Source organism: Formica exsecta, unplaced genomic scaffold (assembly GCF_003651465.1).
Source record: "Formica exsecta isolate Colony F162 unplaced genomic scaffold, ASM365146v1 scaffold80, whole genome shotgun sequence".
Taxonomy (NCBI): domain Eukaryota; kingdom Metazoa; phylum Arthropoda; class Insecta; order Hymenoptera; family Formicidae; genus Formica; species Formica exsecta.
In genome coordinates, this window is record NW_021853570.1 from 2264254 (window position 1) to 2278884 (window position 14631).

Sequence of the window (14631 nt, forward strand, 5' to 3'; positions counted from 1 at the left end):
AAAAAACGAAACTGCAAATAAGATGATATAACAATACAAAAATAATAAAAAATATATAAATATGTAAAAAATATATAAATATAAAAATATACAAATTAGTGAAAGATGTGTCATCACAGCTTGGTTTGGAATAAATATATACGTTTAATTTTTTTTTTTTTCATTTATCAATTTCAAATCAAACGGTATCAATATCTATTAATAATTGGCATTTTTTTATGAGTCTGGCAAAGTTCCGTTTCAGCGGGAAGTCTAAAATGCAAGTTGTAGCGGCATGTAACGATTTTTCTAAAGGGGCACAAAGGAAAAACAAGGTCGTATAGTTGTATCAAAGGCAACCCGGTGGTGGAATCGCCATGTGAAGAAGCAGGAAGCCATCGTGGCTAACTAAACGTATCTCTTAAACGATAATCGACGCGAACCACCGCCGAACATGTTTTTTGAGATCATAACTAGTCACGTCGGTCGCAGATAAAGATGATTGATCGATTCAGATTCCGCATAGAATTATCGACGAGAAGAACAGTTTATTAATAATATTACAGTGACTATATAAAATAATAATATAATAATTTTTATCACATGCAATATATAATATATAATAAAAACAGAGAAATGAATATCGAAAGTATATAGTTATGCGAAATTGCAAAAAAACGAAACTGCAAATAAGATGATGTTATATAACAATACAAAAATAATCGCCATGTGAAGAAGCAGGAAGCCATCGTGGCTAACTAAACGTATCTCTTAAACGATAATCGACGCGAACCACCGCCGAACATGTTCGACAATTCATGGTGGATCGAGGAAGCGATAAAGATCCAACATGCCATTCTCACGATTATTATCGCGAGATGATGCGCTCATCGTTAACCAGGATCGTACTCGATTTAGAAGCGAATAAAAAATCCTTGTATCAATATCAGGATCAAAAACCGGTGTCAACCTATTCGCGTCTCATCCGTTGCGGATTTCGACGTCATTTCATTGCGATCTAGTCTCGTTAGGTTGGCGTCCAGTTGCGATGATATCACGCGGGATAAGAGAATGTTGGCGTACGCAAGACTCTACTGACAGTTCTTCCCCCTCTCTCTTCCCCTCTCCCCGATTGTGCTAGTCGGTAGAATATCGAGACTCGCGGACGTTACTATTAAAATCGTGACTAGCGATTTCTGCCTCTTCGACGAGGGCTAAAATGGGCGCCGCCGTTGTATCGATGATGCTGCTAATTGGAGTGTATTGATGCGGACAGTTTTTACCCGCGGGGCAGACCCGATTGAGGAAGCAACTCCCCGCGGGCGTAAAACCCCGTCTGGTTCAAAAAACGAGCCAATTCGATTGAATTACTTCGCGAAATGCTTTTTGCGCGTCCGACACTCGACGAGTTGGCGCGCATGATTGTTGCGATGATATCACGCGGGATAAGAGAATGTTGGCGTACGCAAGACTCTACTGACAGTTCTTCCCTCTCTCTCTTCCCCTCTCCCCGATTGTGCTCTAGTCGGTAGAATATCGAGACTCGCGGACGTTACTATTAAAATCGTGACTAGCGATTTCTGCCTCTTCGACGAGGGCTAAAATGGGCGCCGCCGTTGTATCGATGATGCTGCTAATTGGAGTGTATTGATGCGGACAGTTTTTACCCGCGGGGCAGACCCGATTGAGGAAGCAACTCCCCGCGGGCGTAAAACCCCGTCTGGTTCAAAAAACGAGCCAATTCGATTGAATTACTTCGCGAAATGCTTTTTGCGCGTCCGACACTCGACGAGTTGGCGCGCATGATTCTGGAATTTTTTTTATCAGCGAGGATGAGCGCAATTTAATTGAAAGTGACGGCTGGATGCAATCCGGCATTATCGCAAAGACCAGCTTGGATCGTCCCTCATTCGTCAGCTGTCCATTTATGGCTCGTCCGAGTGATGCGTAATTATACTAATTCCCGCGGAGATGAAGAAACGGAGATTGCAATAGCGACTATATAACGGTCTTCCTACGAGAAGCCGATACTCTGGCGGTTTTAATTTCGAACCGCATACGCATTAAGAGCAGATAAGGGATTAAGAGCAAACGGTTATCGCTTTGCAATGAAACGCGCGGGTCTCTATCGGAGTTGAAACCTGTTCGAGACATTAGACGCGATCGTTAAAGACGCGACATCCCGTTAATCGTGATGTTCGTTACACAAGTATCCAGTACTCGACGTTCGTTTTAATCCGACAGCGACGTGCAATGTTTCCTACAAAGAGGCCAAACGGAGAGCAACAATGCTCTCTGCACGAGTAGCGCGACTCCGATTTGTTCGGCAAAGTAAAGCGCCTGATCGGGGGCGATACGCGAACCCCCGGTGGACCTCCAACGGCGATGACTGACTGGAGGAGAGTGTAACGGTCTTCGAACCAAGAATCGAAGACGAGCGGTTACCGTTGCGCGGACCACAAACTCGGGACCCAGCAGATATCTCCTCTCTCCATGCCAATGCACTTTGTTAGTAAGAAGCCGGCGAAGTCGTGTGCCGTGTGTTTGCTTTCCATCGCTCGTCGTTATTTTCATTCCTTTGTCTCTCTATACGCTTTGGTTACATAGGTAGAATCGTGTAACCGCGCACGCGAATGCCTGACAATCTGAATATGGCTCGTGCGGCGCTATGCTCATCACACGAGAAATATAATAAAGCTTCATTCGTCGGAATATAATAGAGGCACGGCCGGGTCACGTAACAGAATTTCTATTATAAGAAACCGTGCATAACTCGAGATGTATATGTGCTTGTTAATTAGGTTAACGGGTTAACTCGACCATAAAACACGAAAAAAAGAAGCACCTCTTCAATAGAGTTAATGAAATAAAAAATTCTCGATATATGTATTAGAGAAAAAATACCAAGATCGATATATAATTTTTAAATTATAGCTATTGAAAGTGTAAAATAAAAATTTATAGATATTTACCACAGAAACTGCTTTCTATTATAGTTTTGATAATGATATTTTAAGTTTATTTCTTTTTTTAATTACAATTTTTTTTAAAGCATATAAAAAAAATTGAGATGTGAGAAAATAAATTGACAAATTAAAAATATTAGCTCTGTGATAAAAATCTATGTTCGAGATCTATGTCGATTTTGGCATCTATCTGCTATGTATATGGGTACTATTAAAATACAGTGACCGTTTCACGAGCTATAAACTGCAAGATACATGCACACACGTGACGCGTTTTGTTCACGGTTACATGGCTCAGCATCCTCTTGCGCGCCGTAGTGTTTCATTATGTATGCCGAATCGCGCAAATTTGTCTGGATTCAACGGCCGATACGCGCGTATAACTCGTTGGTTACGAGATAGGTGTAAACCGAACACCGCCTTTAAGTCGATTCGGTTATTCTCTGCCTTTCTCGAACGTTGGCGGATACCGTTGGCCGCGCCACAAATGCCAGGAAAGCGATATTTCTCAGCCACTGCGCGATGCAACGTGTTATCTCGCGCATGACATCGACACTTACTCAAATCGGTGCGAATTCTAAAACCGTTAAGTAAATTAAAATCCTGATCGTGTGCAAGTTTGTCTCAAAGTTATCACCGCTCTCGACTTTAAAAACTCAAAAGTCGAATTTAGCGATTATCTCAGACCTCTTCTTCCACTAGTCCACTTTCTTTGTTATCTGACTAAATATCAATCGTACGAATATTGATTAAAATCGCGAATCACGTTGTGAGAGTATTAGATAACGTAAAGTACTCATTTCACAGCCGCAGATGTCTGACGCGAATCGATATTTTAGATTAAACCTGTTTGCCAAGTTTGGAATTACAAAATAAAATGACGATGAGTCTCATTATTCCAATAAAATTATAGACGCGTGACGGGAATCCGTGTATGTTTGACGAAATCAAAACGACTTCCTGACCGTACGGGATTTATTAAGCCTCACAAACGTTACCTATTCATGCTTTCGCGTGAATATTTATGCAATATAATGGTGTCAAATTTCCGAATCTTAATTGCATTTTAATGAATTTCGCCTCAATATAAAGCTTAATTATGTCACAACTTAGTGTTTAACGCGCCGTATGTTTGCCAACGTAAATACGCCTCGTCGCGAATATCGCAGTCCTCATCTGCATTCGCGATATGTATGCAAAATAAACGCCGTGCCCTACTTGCGAAACACCAGCTGCCCCCGGGTAAGAGAAGCGCTTCCGCAAAGTTGCCCGAATACCTATGGCCAGGGTGGCGACTATCGACAGGCTCTGGACCGATATTTGCGGTCGATCCGGGACCGTGCATTCGCAACGAATGCTCGCGAGCTGTCTTTGTCACCGACCAACTCGGCCATAATTTATTTACAACCCGGCTGCCCTCCATCTTCCGCATTCGTCATTCTCGACGGGAGAAGAATGGCGGACATTTCGTCTCGAGGTATCAATACGAAATTCCTCCGGCAATGTGTCGACTAGTCGTCGTCGACGGGGGACGACTAGTTCCGCCGTACAAACGATTACGAGATGAAAAAAAGATTCTGCGGTCGAGGACCGCTAAGCACAGGCGGGTGAATGTGTCGTTCAACTGGAGAAACACGGTACTCTTCAGAGAGAAAGAGAGAGAGAGAGAGAGAGATTGTCATCTATATAACCGGGTCAAAGGCGTGTAATATAAATAATGCCCGATTCCCGCGTGTGTAATATTACCGGCAAGGGTCATTCCACTTTTCCAGTTATCCCCTATCATGCCGACTTGTAATTTAGCTTATATAACGTGATTCGCGAATGTCCACGGTTGCCGGAATCAATTACTGTGCACGAGTCGCGTCGCGAATAATTCCCCAGATATGAGAACTCGCGATGAACAAATTTGCGCTTATAATTTATTCCCCCTGTCATAATCATGCGGATTGATTTAATGACATTCCTGGATAAAGCTGGACGCTTTTCCCGCATTTATTTCTCGAATGACGTCGCTATATAAATCTTCAAACGTACAAAATCGATTTCATTCGAAATCGTTCGACTCGTATGACCTATTTAGAACCAAAAAAAAAGACCTTTATTCCCCTCGCTCTGTCGCACGGTCGTCGTGTTTCACGTCTCTCGATCATATATCTCCACCGACGTCGATGACCCCCTTTCGCGCCGCGGCTCGCTCCTCCGTACCGTTAATCGATCAATTTGCAAAGCGCACGCTTCGATCGAGCCGTGTAGCCGGGCACGTTGCCGGTTTTCCAAGATTGCAGGACCCGATCCCGGAGCGGCGTGTACGGGGCCCCACACTGATTATTACGTGTCCGTCTAATAGCTCCGAGCGAGCTTAAGCTTCGATATTGATGACCCACTAGCACGGTTTATTATCCGCTACAAAGTGAAGCTGCGATTAGTTCTTTCTTCGGCCAAATGACGTTTCCACCGGCTGTATGGCAGTACACCATATGCATCTTTAGATATGTACGTATGTGTGTATGTGAGGCGAATGTTTCGCAGACCGGCGATGAAGCACCGTAACATACCGGAGATATGGACAATGGACACGAAGGAGTGTAAAAATACTAAAATAATTCATTTTAGAATAATAAAGAAAAGTCGGCAAAATCGATCCGTATTGTTTTTCACACGGGAAAAAATTTTCAAACTTAAAAAAATTCCCGATGTAAACCGATTTCGCGTGTAAACGAGCAAATATCCGAAATTAAATTGATAAAATTTATGTCAATTTTTATTTCTGCGCAATCAAATTCATCACTTGATCGCGCAGAAATAGAAATATCAATTTTAGGAAGTCGATTTTGGCATTTCTCGAAATCAAAACGACTTCCTGACCGTACGGGATTTATTAAGCCTCACAAACGTTACCTATTCATGCTTTCGCGTGAATATTTATGCAATATAATGGTGTCAAATTTCCGAATCTTAATTGCATTTTAATGAATTTCGCCTCAATATAAAGCTTAATTATGTCACAACTTAGTGTTTAACGCGCCGTATGTTTGCCAACGTAAATACGCCTCGTCGCGAATATCGCAGTCCTCATCTGCATTCGCGATATGTATGCAAAATAAACGCCGTGCCCTACTTGCGAAACACCAGCTGCCCCCGGGTAAGAGAAGCGCTTCCGCAAAGTTGCCCGAATACCTATGGCCAGGGTGGCGACTATCGACAGGCTCTGGACCGATATTTGCGGTCGATCCGGGACCGTGCATTCGCAACGAATGCTCGCGAGCTGTCTTTGTCACCGACCAACTCGGCCATAATTTATTTACAACCCGGCTGCCCTCCATCTTCCGCATTCGTCATTCTCGACGGGAGAAGAATGGCGGACATTTCGTCTCGAGGTATCAATACGAAATTCCTCCGGCAATGTGTCGACTAGTCGTCGTCGACGGGGGACGACTAGTTCCGCCGTACAAACGATTACGAGATGAAAAAAAGATTCTGCGGTCGAGGACCGCTAAGCACAGGCGGGTGAATGTGTCGTTCAACTGGAGAAACACGGTACTCTTCAGAGAGAAAGAGAGAGAGAGAGAGAGAGATTGTCATCTATATAACCGGGTCAAAGGCGTGTAATATAAATAATGCCCGATTCCCGCGTGTGTAATATTACCGGCAAGGGTCATTCCACTTTTCCAGTTATCCCCTATCATGCCGACTTGTAATTTAGCTTATATAACGTGATTCGCGAATGTCCACGGTTGCCGGAATCAATTACCGTGCACGAGTCGCGTCGCGAATAATTCCCCAGATATGAGAACTCGCGATGAACAAATTTGCGCTTATAATTTATTCCCCCTGTCATAATCATGCGGATTGATTTAATGACATTCCTGGATAAAGCTGGACGCTTTTCCCGCATTTATTTCTCGAATGACGTCGCTATATGAATCTTCAAACGTACAAAATCGATTTCATTCGAAATCGTTCGACCCGTATGACCTATTTAGAACCAAAAAAAAAGACCTTTATTCCCCTCGCTCTGTCGCACGGTCGTCGTGTTTCACGTCTCTCGATCATATATCTCCACCGACGTCGATGACCCCCTTTCGCGCCGCGGCTCGCTCCTCCGTACCGTTAATCGATCAATTTGCAAAGCGCACGCTTCGATCGAGCCGTGTAGCCGGGCACGTTGCCGGTTTTCCAAGATTGCAGGACCCGATCCCGGAGCGGCGTGTACGGGGCCCCACACTGATTATTACGTGTCCGTCTAATAGCTCCGAGCGAGCTTAAGCTTCGATATTGATGACCCACTAGCACGGTTTATTATCCGCTACAAAGTGAAGCTGCGATTAGTTCTTTCTTCGGCCAAATGACGTTTCCACCGGCTGTATGGCAGTACACCATATGCATCTTTAGATATGTACGTATGTGTGTATGTGAGGCGAATGTTTCGCAGACCGGCGATGAAGCACCGTAACATACCGGAGATATGGACAATGGACACGAAGGAGTGTAAAAATACTAAAATAATTCATTTTAGAATAATAAAGAAAAGTCGGCAAAATCGATCCGTATTGTTTTTCACACGGGAAAAAATTTTCAAACTTAAAAAAATTCTCGATGTAAACCGATTTCGCGTATAAACGAGCAAATATCCGAAATTAAATTGATAAAATTTATGTCAATTTTTATTTCTGCGCAATCAAATTCATCACTTGATCGCGCAGAAATAGAAATATCAATTTTAGGAAGTCCATTTTGGCATTTCTTCCCTCTAATATAATTGAATAAATTAGTATCTGTAGTTAAAAAGTTTTTAAGACGGCGGTTGTCGCAAAAAACCAATATTAGCCGACGCTCTCGTATATCACCACTTCCGTTTTCCGACGTTTAAGCACCGACATTAAGCGCACACCGAACAGCGCGGGGCAGTCGTGCGTTATTTTTAAACGCACGAAAGCAATTAGCGTTTAAGCGCAAAAGCGCATCAGCGGAGGAATGCCCGCGAGATAAAACAAAATCATTATGTTCCGACTTAACTCAACGTGATACGCGTATTCGCGCACGATGTACGCGTTGCGTTACGTTGCGTCGCGATGCGTGGAAGGGACCGTCAGGAAGTGGCTTTAAAACGTGCCGAGCGTTTAGTAATAAACATCGGCCAGTTTCGTGTCGCTATTTTCCTCACGAGATTCGTTCGCCCTTTACGCATACCGTACGCACTACCTTACACGCGTGCGAGAGCCTTGACCCGACACCGGCATGTCTTGCCTCGAATAAAGCGTTTCACGTGTCAATTCGCGATCGCGGAATGGCTTTATTATTAATATTGATGAAGGTTCATTTACGAATTTTTTTATAAGTGCATCGGTCGTTTTGAAAAAATACCAGCAACTCGTGATATATCTTAAAGTTTATATTGAATTTTATATTAATTTTATATTGAAAATTATATATTTTTTATATATTGTAGTTTAGAATAACACTTTGTCGTATAGTAGATAAAATCTAGTAAATATAAGATGAAAGTATAGGGAAAATTATGTACATAAACGGCGATTATACCGGTATTTGTGCCACTTGACTCTTATTTCGATTATTTGAAAATCAAAGCACATATCGGTATATAACGGGTACCTTTTATACCGGTTTCAATTTCCGATATAATCTGCGGAATATACTCTTGTTGTAGAAAATCGAAATCTCGTATATTGTATGTCGTAATAAAGTATAAATTCGTTGCGAATTGAAAATTCATTTATCGGTTCGTATACTTGTATGATATTACACATCCGGAAACTTGCAACGATCTAATCCCCGATATGTTTTATTATTCCCGATACGTTTCGCGTGCCACTGCGGAGAGTTAATTTCAAGCTTCGTTCTGTGTATGTGATACTTCCTGCGGAGCCAGATGGGCGCGAGCACCTGCATAGAAACGAGTAGTCAACCGAGATACAACCTGTTCGAGCACGCTGTAACTTCTGGACGATTCTTTCCACGGTTATTGGTCCCATTCCTCTACCTGTATTAAGCGTGTAAGAACGGCTGAAATGACACACGGGAGGCACATAGCGATCCTCTCTCATCTTCATGCATTTCAAAGATGCAAACGCATCGCATTTCGGAATCTCAGAATTTCACCGCGAAAGTAGCGCTCACCTATAATTTCTTTAATAAGACAGGATATCGTCTTCGAGATCTCTAACAAGATTCAAGAAAAAGTAAACGGCCATTTCCTTCCGCCGATATAGTGTCAGTCGTTCTTTTAAGCGAAATCGATGAATCGCCGAGATCACGCTATAGTTGGGGCGCATAATTTAACTTCTACTCCCGGAGAGCTGAGAGAAAGATAATGCAAATTCACATACTGCGATCCTACATGCGTCGTTTCTACATAAGAGCGGTGGATGGAGATGGAAGGAGTGTGCGCGCGAGAGTTAAACGGAGTCTTGGTCAGGGCCGTTGGCAGCTCGGGGTCAACGGCCAGGCGGCGCCTGCCTGCGAGATTCTCCATCGGTCGAACGCGAGATAGTGGGGCAGGTCGTGCCTTGGAACGACATCGAGGAAAAAGGAAAACGAAGATAAAGAACGGAATGAAAAATACACGCACATTCAGACATCGCGTCGCGCGCGAAAAATTCATTCTTACGTCTTAGAAGCGCCTTCAGCGACCCCGCGGAAAATATGTACTTCGCGAGGATAAGCGCGTGATTTGTGAGTAAAGTTTAATCACGCACGACGGCCACGTAAATCCTCGAATTAATCTCGCATGTGTCTGAAATTAATCGCGTGTAAATGTATTCTCGGACGTAGACCTGGGCAAATGCGTCATTAATGATGCACGTCTCTGAACATCTGCAACCTAACGCGAGGATTTCTAAATTATTATCGTCCCATTTGTCCCATATCTTTCCGGACACTTTACACGTTGCGACATTATTCCGTTCTCCGTAATACTATTTTATTTTTAGAAGCTAAAATGTAAAAAAAAAGTTGCAAGAAACATTCCTGGAAAATTTGTCCATTGCTGTTAATAATTGGTCTTGGCTTTAGTTGCAAAAATAATGTTTCCTCTAGCGTGGTCAATATTATAAAGAGCTTCATTAGACGAATGATATATGTGACTCATGATACAATGCAAAATATACGCGATCGTTATTAAGACGCGAAAAAATATTAACCGCATTCGTTAAAGGCATCTCTCTCTCTCTCTCTCTTGAGGTTTTACTTTAGCACGAATGTATGCATACGATAAAGCAAAAACCGATCTCTTGGTCGGCGAAGATCGGAATGATGACGATGATGATGAAGAGAAGCGAGCTGGTCACGCCGCAGTGACTTTGCACCTGAGAAATGAAGTACTCTGTCCGAGGGCCCTCCCTTTCCTCGTTTAAATTGTCTATTGTCGCGATCTCGCGTACGCTAATGGGATTTTGATATCGGGTTCTCTACGCCCGAGGAAGAGCAATTCCGAGAAATCAGGATATCGTGCCAATGATCGAGGAGCCGAGGTGCATCACTCGAGCACACGCTACTCGAAGGTCGCTCGGCGCAATACGATGCAATTGCTAGCAAATCATTCAGGGCAGTCGGCCAATAAAACCGAGCGCCAACCGGCGATCGTGCGCAAATGGAGTTTTCTACACAGACATTATACGAGAAAACGTAATAACCAGAATAAATTGAAGCGTACTAATAAGCGTACACACGCTAGTGAAAAGGCACGGTGGCGAGAAAAGCTATATGATAAAGAACGCGAAAGATGATTGCGCTATAAATATCATGAAGGAAGCTGGCAGGATATATCACAAGAGAGGAAGCTGTTATAGTCGATGAATTAAAGTGCGGTAATAAAAACGCGAAAAACTCATATATAATATACGCTACGGTAATGAAGACATTGTTACGTTTCAAAAAAACTTAGCGATGAATATTTGAACGGTACATTAATTATCAGATATATTGATAAATAGAAATATATCGGTGAATATAATTAGAGATTTATTTTAAAATTGCTTGTTTTTAATTTCGGATATTCCGCGCTGAGTAGCATCGCTGAATTTTACGGTTGCTAGAGTTTAAATTATATAAAAAAAGCACGCGTTCTCTGAAAAGATACCCATTAGTAGCCCAGTAATTATCAACGTAATAATAATTTTAAATCTGTAATCTACTCAGTATTTGGCGATAACGTGGTAGTAAAACATGAGAAGAAAATATAGTATACAATCAAAATTGCTATGCGTAATAGGAATCGTTGGAAAATGTATCTAGGAACAATTTTCATCTCCTCGTTGAGGATTAATTAAGATCATGTAGACTATAATATAGCATGTATTACACATAGATAATTAAAACGCATTTCATAACAATTAAAACACATTTTCACAAGTAATTACAACTACTTATCAAAGTCGCCTAATGATAAATGCGAATTTATAATTATACAATGTTTAAGTTCATTGATTTCTATTGATGATAACATTGATTTTATAATATTTTATTTGAATTATTTCTTCCGCTTTGCATATCTTATATACATTATACTTCAATTAACTTAAAATATAATGAAACAAAGATGAATGTAAACCTTGTAAGATCTTGTTAACTGCTATTAGCTGAAGCTTAAACAACAAGTAATTTTACGGTTTCTTTCTTTGCACGGAATATATATCCAAACGCTGCAAAATTTTACCATATTCTCGTCACGTCGCTCGCACACGTATAAACATCTGCATAATTCATCGAATTCCCATTCTTTGAGTACAATATACGATATTCCGGATGAACATTTTTATATATAATTCCTTTAAAAGTGACACAAGTCACATATCAGCATATTGTGGCAAATGTTATTCTTGTTTCTTCACATTTTTTTCAGGAAGCATATGGAATAATAAAACTAATATTTTAAAAAGTACCAACATACTCTGTGCTCAGAATTATATAGAAAATTTTTTTTTCGTTATAAATAAATATTAAATGGCACTCTAAAAAATAGTATATTATTTCTCAGAAGCAAATGATTTATAAATTTCATATAAAAATCTTTCCCACACTGCAGAGGATATCGGCAGAGACGTTCCGCTTTCCTGGCATTGAACTCCCTGAATCGATTAACTTTGACGTGAAAATATAAAATTGACAATGAAATTCTCACAATTGCTTAGTAAATAGTTGCATATAGAAACTTTGTAAATGGATTTAATTCAGTGTATAATTAATATATATTTATACACATCTGTGTAAATATAAAAATATATAATACCTAATTAGAAAAAAAATAACAGTTACATTTTTATTAATCGCAATATACATATATCGAGCCTTTGAATTTTTTTCTCTATGCACTAAATATATTTCCCTTCAGCGTAATTTTAGATTCACGTTCTACTAAAAAAATACTTATTTCACGAACGAGTACCTAATTTATTTCTTGACTCATAGACTGGGGGTCGACGGACTTGTGACACATGGACGAACGAACAGAGGTACCAGCATGAATATTCGGGACACGTAGGTCGAATATACGAAATTGAAGGCTTATCTCAAAAAATGCGCACGTTTCTTATTTTAAAAAGGAACTATGGGCATTATTTTTGATAATTTTCTTATAAATATATAATTATAGGTGAAGTTCAAACAATTGTCAACGTATATTAAATAGACTATGTAAAAAGTTCAGCATACAAGTACAGCCGTATCGCGATTTCAAGTCATCGGGCATTTATTTTCTCGCGTTCAACTAAGAATAATCTCTTCGACCTTGAAGGGCTATTCCATTCGCGGCATCGCGCTCTCTCTCTTTCATTCGTTACACGAGCGCAAGGTTAATCCATGAACGCCAGGCGAATCAACTCTGTGAACGAGACCGAGAATCGAGCAGTGCGTACGCGTCACACGCCGCTTAAGAGAAATGAGTTTCGTTTTCGCGCCCTCAGCTACAGCCTACGCGCACTCGTGTCTCGCATTTTAAAGAAATCGTACCTCTCGCTGTAGACTCGCGATATGCAACAATAATCTTTTGAAGCGCTACGCTTGTACACAATTGCATTTTGTACGCCTATGCGGGATACTAACAAAGGAATTTATAATATACATCCCTTTTTAAAAATATAAATATATAGAAGGGAAAACATGATGCATCGTTGAACGTTAAGGAAGATTTCAACATTGCATTAGTTCGACATGTAGCATGTACCACGGCAAGGTACAAGAGTATTAATCATCTCATTCTTAAGAGACGCAAAGGATCTTTTTCTCTCTTTCTCGCTTTCGAGGGACGTACTTCTCGTGTGCTTTTATAATATCCGCGTGCTATTACCGCGGTTGTTCAACAGCTACGGCCCTGACTTTGAACCGAGCTCTCACCGTGGGAATGGCGGCCGCGAGAAGTGTCGGCGATCGGCGTGAAATTTATATTTTACACGATCAAGCGCGATTCTCTCCCGTATCCCTTATTTGTAAATTTATTTTCGATATATTTGAACAATGTAATTCTCTCTACTCTCCGCAAATTATATGTATTATTTTTTCCACCATATTTCGGAGCACTATGATATAATATCCTCACTGCTACCACGAGATACACCGCTATTCAGTAGCGAGCAATTCGAAGCCGATCGACTGGACGAACGTTCCACCTATATTAAGGCACCGCCGAGGAGGACCTTCGCCGTGAACTTTCGCACGTTCTCCATCCGCTATCACTTCTCGACATCTCGCGACCCGACTCGGGATCGTTGAGCGATCCTTCATCCGCAGGCTTCTCACCCAACGACCCCATTTTTTGGTCATTGAAACTTTATCACGTCGAAGTACCTCGCCGGCTGTGCCTTCACTCTTCGCACCAGAATTGACAGCACGAAAATTTCACGTACCTTGGCCGGCTATCCACAGACACCGCGATCCTGGATCCCAAGTTCACGCTCCGTTTTCTAATCACTCGATAGTTCTAATCACTGGTACTGTTTTCTCAAACTTTATCGAACCCGCAAAGTCTCTCGTTGGCAGAGATATCGACGACGTGTCGATAAGAGATCTCTCCGCCAAGATACCGGGCCGATCACACGCGACTTAAAACACTCGGATGTCCGATCGCCTTTAATATAGGAAAGGAAAAAAAAGACGCTCCTGTTGACTGGACTGTCGGCACGGCTCTGTCTTCGAGGCAGCGCATCCGCCTGACTTTATAAACCAAGCTGGCCGAGTGGTGGTCGCGGCTGCTTGCCGCTTATAACTGGAGAACGATTGGAGAACGCCGGTTAAAGGCGTCAGCGGATTGGCCCGTGGATCTAGCGGTACCCTGGCTCGATCCTGGGGGATCGGTTGCCTCCGCGGAGCCGCGATGTTTCAATGCGCCTCTCTTCCTACAGCCCGGCTAGTTACTCGCCGTAATTAGGGAACAGTGACATTTTACCGTTTTTCCCCTCTCTTTCTGTCGTGTCTCTCACCTCAATCGCGTTATCGGCCGACGATATATGCGACCGATGATGATCGCGGCGAAAGAAAAATCTCGCCTTGCTATTACACGCCGAGCATACGGATTAGATATAATGACGATAGAAATGTGACGTGTATATGCGAGGAGGAGAATCAATTCCAAATCATAATATTTCCATAACTGTTCTTTCGACTCAATTCAATATTTCTACGAGATAGTAGAAAGAAGGTTCACGCTCACGACCGAGACATAGGTTTCCTA

General features: G+C 41.8%; 1 protein-coding gene across 1 annotated transcript in view; it reads right to left on the bottom strand.

Annotated features, from left to right (window-relative positions):
• LOC115244293 overlaps positions 1-14066 on the bottom strand; it is a 42736-nt gene extending 28670 nt beyond the window's left edge. Inside the window, exon 1 of the mRNA XM_029821848.1 lies at positions 13808-14066. The gene's annotated coding sequence lies outside the window, so the exon portion shown is untranslated. The remainder of the gene's footprint in view (positions 1-13807) is intronic.
• Between the last annotated feature and the right edge of the window lie 565 nt (positions 14067-14631).